At 41.6% G+C, this 8,127-nt stretch overlaps 1 non-coding gene across 1 annotated transcript; it reads left to right on the top strand.

Moving 5' to 3' along the window:
• The first annotated feature begins 5,169 nt into the window (after positions 1 to 5,169).
• On the top strand, positions 5,170 to 5,276 carry LOC112724405 (small nucleolar RNA R71). Its single transcript, XR_003163569.1, has one exon. It is a non-coding gene; the product is annotated as a small nucleolar RNA R71 (small nucleolar RNA).
• Positions 5,277 to 8,127: the final 2,851 nt, after the last annotated feature.

The following is an 8,127-nucleotide window of genomic DNA, read 5'->3' as shown; positions in this document are numbered from 1 at the left end:
CTTCTTGAGACCTTGGTGTCCAGCACCTCTTTGGGTTACTAAATGCTCTGTGGTGAGGGTTACTCTTGATAATGGACTTTCAGCTGATAATCCCGGGTTAGTTAACCCAAGTTACCAAGTGATAAAGCACCCCTAAGAGCTTATTCATCCAAGTAGATCCCTCACACAGGAACACCACAGACACATATCTTAAGATCAAAACCATTGGTGCCTAGCCTTATTGCTTACTCTTTTTTCTTTTGTTTTTCCACTTTCATTATTCTTTTCTCTTTCTCTTATTAGGATCTTGTCATATACTTAGTCTCATGGGTATATTCAAAGCAAAGTATTCAGGTCAGATAGTTGTCATCCCACCTTATGGTTGAACCAACTTAGCTAACTTATGGTCATACCACAAACTCATGAATGTACTCCATAGTATGAACTCCACTCTGGTCTTTTGAAACATAAACATTCTCTCTTCATTTGATTCAAAAGGAACAAGCATACAAGTAAGTAAAGTAAGGATGCAGTGACATAAAGACTAGCACACAGAGACCTTCTTCAATACCAAAGACTTAAAAGACAAAATTTAAAAAGATTCAAACTAACATGGAAGCATGTTCTATTTCATACAAGATCTTCCTTATTTAAAGAATAGAAAACGATGGACTAAAAAGAACTCCACCACCTGTCATTCATGTGGATGCCCATGCTCTTTTCCTTGCTTGTCCTCCTTGTTTCCTCTTGCATTTCCTCGCATCCGTGCCAATCTTGCTTGCTTCCAATCCTCAAGTGCCTTCCTCACTGACTCATGACTCTCTTCCACCCTTTGTCTTTCCTCTCGTGCTAATTCATCCTTCATTTCTTCATACCTGGCTATTCCTGGATGCAGTATTGGCAGCTGTCCCACTAAGTAGCCGAGCCTGGCTTGAGTGTTTATGTGACGTCCTGTCTCGCTCATGTAAACTCCTTCTGCGAATGCCCTTTGCTCGTCCAATAGTTCTGCCTGTTCTTTTTGTCTTTGATGCATCTCATGTATGTGTGCCCCTTGATGTGCTTGGATGTTGATTAGCCTCTGGATGGATTCTTGTTGCTCGTTTTGCCTTTGTTCCATCCTGTTGAATGTTTCTCCCCATTGTTGTCCTTGACTTAGTTGCTGTTCCATCATTTGCCTTTGCCACTCACCTTGCTGAGTCATCCATCTTGAGAGTGCTTCCTCTTGCTGCCCCATCATCTGTAGTTGAAGCTCTTTCTGTGCTCCTTGGCTTTCCAAATATTGTCTAGACAAGCCATCAATGGCTTCCTGCAATTGGTGCATGTCCAAGGTCTGTTGTGCTTGACCCTCTAAGACTTGTCCTTCCACTACTTGAGGAGCTGTCCTCTTCCTTTGCTTCCGCTGAGGCAAAGGGGATGCTGCAGCATTCATCCTTCGTACAGTTATTGGGATGCCTTCCTTTATCCACATGGGGTTCTCATCTTCAAAAACCACCCCAGCTTTCTTGCATATTCGGTAAATAGTGCTGGCGTAACCTAACGTTCCTCTTGAGTCGCTTTTCTCTGCCATCTTTCTAATACCTTCAGCTATGAGTTCATGGACCTTGATTTCTCCTCCCTTCAGTATACAGTGCACCATTGTGGCTCTCTTGACATTCACCTCCGAGTTGTTTGCAGCTGGGAGAATAGACCTTCTCACTAGCTCAAACCACCCCTTGGCTTCAGGAGTGAGATCTGTTCTCTTGATGAACTTTGGTTTATTTCCCGCACCCCTTTCCCAGTCAGCTCCTGGTACACAAATATCTTGCAGAATCTGGTCATAATTGGGGTTGTCCAATCTTGAGTGATAGCTTTCTTCTTCAAACTGTATAGACCGTAGCTTCAATGCCCTCATGACACTCATGGGACCAAAGTCCACCATCTTTCCTCTCAAAAAGCTTGTATAAGACTCATCTTTCTTATCATATCGAACCGCATTTGCATAAAATTCTCTTATGAGGTTTGCATTCACCTTAATGACCGGGTCAGTGAGGAGCTCCCATCTTCTCCTTTCTATCTTCTCTGTGATTTCGGGGCACTCAGTCTTTTTAACTTGAAATCCCAGCTCATAAATGATTTCTTTATCAACCATCCACCCGTATTGCAATGCATGATGCAAGCTTCTAAATCTCTTTTCATCATATGGGTGTTCTTCCATGGGTTCCTTTCCCTTCCTTCTTTTAGAACCCGAAGACGCCATGAATGATAGTTAATATGTGAAGGTGGCAAAGTTGTGGAGATTTTTGGTTGTTTAGGGTTTTATTGCAATGAAGAGAGTGAGGTGGGAAAAAGGTTTTTAATGGGGTAGGGAGTGTCTTGTACCGAAATGGAGAGTGGTGAAGATTGGGAATGACAATGAAGGTGGGTACGGAACAAGGGTCATTTATATAGAGAAGTTGTGAGAGAATGGAGGGTGTGGATTGATGGAGTGGTTACTTGATGGACGGTTGGGGTGATGCATGGATAAAAGACAAGGATCATCACTTTATGAATGAGATTGCTCGGTCTTTTAGGGGTTCTATTTTTCCAATGTTGCATGGCAACATTTTCTAATGTATTCCCTTTTTAGAACAAGTGTGTAGCCCTTCCTTTTGTGGTGTCCGATCCTTCTTTGTTTAGTTGTCCAATCCATTCCTTTTAATGCTTCTTTTCTTTTCCTATAAAGATAACATAAGGAAAGTGAGACATAATATCAAAAAGACAATTTAGCCTTTACGGCTATAATTAACTAACTAAGTGTGTGTCCCTTTATGCATTTTGGTGGCACCATGGGGTGACACCAAACTTAGTTTGAAGCATTGTAATGAAAAGTTTTGTTCAAAGCTCCCAAGATTAGCATGCATCTTGGTTTGCTTTGAACACCAAACTTGTTCCTCACTATATACTGCACAATAAGGACTTCACCAAGTTTGGGTTGGAATTTATGAATATTGCTTCTTTTTTTTTTTTACTATTTTCTAAAAACATATAAAACATGGGTTGCCTCCCATGAAGCGCTTCTTTAGCGTCACTAGCTTGACGTTTTTCCTTCATCAGGGTGGTTGATAGTGCTTAAAGTCCTCCCCTCTTGTTGTGGACTTATATCCATTGGTTGGATCAATGGTCTCCACATGTTCCAGGGAAAGAACTCTGTTGATAGTGAAGACCTTAGGTAACTGAGATGGTACAGTGGGGAGATTAGGGGGAATATCTGGGAAGTAAGCTGAGACAACTCTATCCCCTGGAGAGAAGTCTTCCGTAGGGATCTTCTTGTTCCTCCACCTCCTTGGTACCTTCTTTTTTGTTTCTTTTGAGGTTGCCTTGCCCTCGGTAACCTCTTTTTCTAAAGGAGTTGTGATGCTATCTTTACCTGCCTCTAGAGGTTTAGGTTCCTCCAACTTTTCCTTGAGCTGTGGTAATTGTTGTTTTCCTTGTTTATCAATTAAGGGGATCTCAGAATGAACTGGCTGTGCTTTAGTGCTTGTCTCCTCTTTCAGTGTCTCATTATCATTTGTGCTTAGTTCCTTGTCCTCTTGATCTATTTCTTGTGAGAGTTTAAAAACATTGAAGCTGAGTCGTTCATCATGGATTCTCAATATTAGCTCCCCTTTCTCTACATCGATAAGTGCTCTAGCCGTAGCTAGGAATGGTCTTCCCAATATGATTGGGCGAGTGTGACTCTCTTCCATGTCCAGGATGATAAAGTCTGTTGGGAGAAAGTATTTCCCAACCTTTAGCAACACATTTTCCACCACTCCTATTGCTTGCTTTTGAGATTTGTCAGCCAGTCTGATGATTACATCTGTGGGCATTATCTCATTGATCTGCAGCCTCTTCACCAGGGATAAGGGCAGTAAGTTGATGCTGGCCCCCAAATCACATAGTGCTCTATTGAACATAGTTTCACCTATGGCACAAGGGATGTGAAAACTCCATGGGTCTCTTCTTTTTGTAGGCAACTCTGGTTGAATAAGGGCACTACATTCCTTGTTCATCACTATAGTCTGGCCTCCTTTGAGTGAGCTTTTCCTGGGAAGAAGTTCCTTCATATACTTGATGAATGCAGGCATTTGTTGAATCGCCTTGATGAATGGTATATTTACATGCAGAGATGCAAACAAGTCTAGGAACCTTGAGTATATTCTCTTTCCCACAGCACCATTGAGCAGTTGAGGGAAGGGTGCATAGAGCTTCAGCAACTCTTGTTGTGAGATTTCTGGTTCTTAGTGATCTCTATCCTCCTCCTTTGTTGAGTTGTCTTCAGGTTGTTCGAAAAGTTTGCCTTGCTTGTCTTCAGTCTCTTGATCACTTGTAGTGACCATTTTGCAATCTTCCCATCTTACTTTCTTTGCTTCTCCTTTGGGGTTTTTCTCCATGTCACTTGGGAAGCCATCAGTAGGTTTGGGAATCTTCTCAGCTAAACATCCCACTTGGAATTCCAGCTTCCTAATGGTCTCTCCCTGGTTCTTAATATTGGCTCGCACCTCCTCTTTGAACACCTTATTTTCTTGAATCTCTTGGCATATTCCTTCAAGTAAGGTTTCAATCTTAGAGAGCTTGTCATCAATTGATGGTTGATTCAGAGCAGACGTGCTGTTCTGGTTTTGATAGGCTTGTGGAGAAGTGTTGTTGTGGGGGTGTTGAGATGTCCTCTGTGTGAATTGTTGGTGAGCTGCATTGTTGTTGGAGTTGAAACGTCTCTGGTCTTGGTTTTGATCTTGCTGACTTCCCCACCCAAAGTTTGGGTGGTTTCTCCATCCAGGATTGTAGGTCTTGGAGTATGGATCATAGTTTTGCCTTGGTGAATTCCCAATGTAATTGGCTTGCTCCTGACTACCCTCTACTTCTTCATTCACTCCTTCTTGGGTTGTTGATGAAGTGGAGATTGCTGCTACTTGGTTCCTCTCCATCTTCTTGGTGAGGTCAGCCAGCTGCTGGGTAATGAGCTTGTTTTGGGCCAACAGGGCATCTACATTGTTTAGCTCCATTACTCCTCTTGTGTTCCCTCTTTCGGAAGCATATAAGTAGTCGTTCTCTGCTACTGTTTCAATAACATCTATGGCTTCCTCAATAGTCTTCTTCTTGTTCAAAGATCCTCCGGATGAATGGTCTACGGCCTTCTTTGACTCATAAGAAAGCCCTTCATAGAAAATGTGCAGCTGCACCCATTCGTTGAACATATCTGGTGGGCACCTCCTTGTTAGGTCTTTAAACCTCTCCCATGCTTCATATAGAGTCTCACCATCTTGTTGCCTAAAATTTTGGACCTCAGCTCTCAGCCTATTGATTCATTGAGGAGGGTAAAATCTTGCTAAGAATTTGTTCACCACGTCTTCCCAAGTTGTCAAGCTTTCCCTTGGGAAAGATTCCAGCCACTTGGCTGCTTTGTCCCTGAGTGAGAATGGAAATAAGAGCAGTCTATAGGCGTCAGGATGAACACCATTAGACTTCACTGTGTCACATATTCTCAGGAAGGTGGTTAAATGTTGATTGGGGTCTTCTTGAACACCTCCTCCAAACGAACAGTTGTTCTGAACAAGGGTGATGAGCTGTGGTTTAAGTTCAAAGTTGTTGGCATGGATTGTTGGCTTTTGGATGCTACTTCCATAATTGCCTGGGTTTGGATTGATGTAAGAGCCCAAAACTCTTCTATCCTCCCCAGCATGATTTACTCTACCTCCTCCCCATGGTTGTGATCCTCTTCTTCATGATGGTTTTCCATGTTGTCTTCTATGTTTGGTTCAAAGAATTCCTCCTCTTCCTCAGCACCAACCACTTTCTTTCCTCTTGCCTCCCTCCTTAATCTAAGGAAGGTCCTCTCAGGTTCAGAATTGAAGGAAGTTGAAGCCCCGCTCCTTCTCCCTGTCATACAACCATCAAGTGCAAGCAAGAAAAGATAGGTGCAGAAAGTATTTTTGTCAGAATTACTGTTAGTTGTGGGTGATGCAATATATCAAACAGTTAGTGGGTTAGCAAATAGAATTGAAAATAACAAAGAAAAATAAAAGAGTAGAGGGGGAAGGGAAGAAGTTTAACTAAAACAGAAAGTAAATCACTCAAACAGAAAATGAAATTCACAAAATAAAAATGCTCAATCTAGTGATCTTCCAATTTAATCATTGTTGATGCACAATCAATCCCCGGCAACGGCGCCATAAACTTGATGCGGGTGGAAACTGTCTCTCAACAAATTTCCTTCGGCAAGTGTACCGAATTTGTCGTCAAGTAAAAACTCACAATAGAGTGAGGTCGAATCCCACAGGGATTGATTGATCAAGCAACTTTAATTAAAAGAATGTTCTAGTTGAGCGAATCCAGAATTTGGGTTGAGAGTTGCAGAAAATAAAATGGCGGGAATGTAAATAACAGAAAAGTAAATGCTAGAATTAAAGGACTGGAAGTAAATGACTGAAAGTAAATTGCAGAATTGTAAATGGGAATGGGAGATTTGCTCATAAAAGTAAATGGCATAAATTAAAGAGAATGGGTAAGATCAGAGATGGGGAGTTCATTGGGCTCAGGAGATGTTGCAATTCTCCGGATCAAGTTCATTTTCATCTCTTCCTCAATCAATGCACTCATTGATCTCCTTGGCAATCTTAATTGATTGAATTACAATTTCTTGCAATTCAATCTCTCAAATCTTGATCAATAGCCAATTCCTTGGTCAATTGCTCATGAGAAGAGATGAAGTATGGTCACTGATTATACCACATGCATTTCCCAAATCAAGTATTGAGAGGGTTATAGTCACATAACCATCCAAACCCAATTTGGTCCAGCATGAGAAAGCATTTCTAGCTTGATCTCTTCATTCCTCTTTCAAGGTTCAGAAGAGATCCAAGTTTGAATAGCTTCTTTTCCAAGATAACTACTCAATTGGATGAAGATCGAAAACTTTCAAGTAAAATCAAGAGAAAAGATAGAAGAAGAATAATGAAAATTAGTATTGATCCATCAAATTACAACAGAGCTCCCTAACCCAATGAAATGGGTTTAGTTGTTCATAGCTCTAGAAAATAAAAACAAAGATGGAGAATACATCATAAAACTAGAAGAATGCAGAAAAGGTAAAATACAGAGAGTAGTTCTCTTTTCCAACTTTCCAGAACTCCCTAAACAATTCAAAGCTACTCCTATATATACTACTTTTCTCAGCTTCTAGTTGGCTCTTCAAGTCTTGGGCCTTTGGATCTTGAGTTTGAAGCAGTTCTCTTCTTCATTTGGGCTTGGCTTTACTTGCAGAGAGAAAGTGTGAAGTGGGCAGAGACTTTAGCTCAGGACGTTAGGGGTGTTAACGTTTAGTGAAAATATGAGTTCGAGAACGTTAGTGACAATCAACTTTCTCACTAACGTTCCTAAGTAAAAGTCACGTTAACTTCAACGTTAGTGGCACAAACGTTGCCACTAACGTTGCCTCTAAGTCCTTCGCACACGTTATTGAGACTTAACATTCCCAATAACTTTGAAAAGACCCCTTTGTTCCCACGTTAACTTAGTTAACATGGCTCTTTAACGTGGGCTTGCCATCCTTCGAGAACGTTAGTGACACTCAACATTGTCACTAACGTTCCAAGGTGCCCCTATGTCTCACGTTAGAGTCCACGTTAACTAGGTTAACGTGGCTTCTAACGTGGCCATGCTTAGCCATCCTCAACGTTAGTGACAATGTTGAATGTCACTAACGTTGGCATTTCTTTCACTCATCAACGTTAGCTTCCACGTTAACTAAGTTAACGTGGAAGTTAACGTGGCTCCTTGGGGGGTTGTGTGGTTGCTTCCAACGTTAGTGACAATGTTGGGTGTCACTAACGTTGTCAACCATTCTTGCTTCTTACGTTAGCTCCCACGTTAACCAAGTTAACGTGGGAGTTAACGTGGTATGTTTCTCCTTAGGCCAACGTTAGTGACAATGTTGAATGTCACTAACGTTGGCGTTTCTTCCCCCCTTTTAACGTTAGAGGCCACGTTAACTTAGTTAACGTGGACTCTAACGTAGCCACTTATGAGCATTTGCCAACGTTAGTGACAATGTTAAGTGTCACTAACGTTGGCTCAACTTCCCCTCTCCACGTTAGAGTTCACGTTAACTTGGTTAACGTGACTCTTAACGTGGTCATTGATGGCTTCGAG

The sequence above is a fragment of the Arachis hypogaea genome, chromosome 11 (genome assembly GCF_003086295.3).
Source record: "Arachis hypogaea cultivar Tifrunner chromosome 11, arahy.Tifrunner.gnm2.J5K5, whole genome shotgun sequence".
NCBI classification, from domain to species: domain Eukaryota; kingdom Viridiplantae; phylum Streptophyta; class Magnoliopsida; order Fabales; family Fabaceae; genus Arachis; species Arachis hypogaea.
The sequence above is the reverse complement of the archived record's forward strand: the minus strand, read 5'-3'. Positions and strand labels throughout refer to the sequence as shown.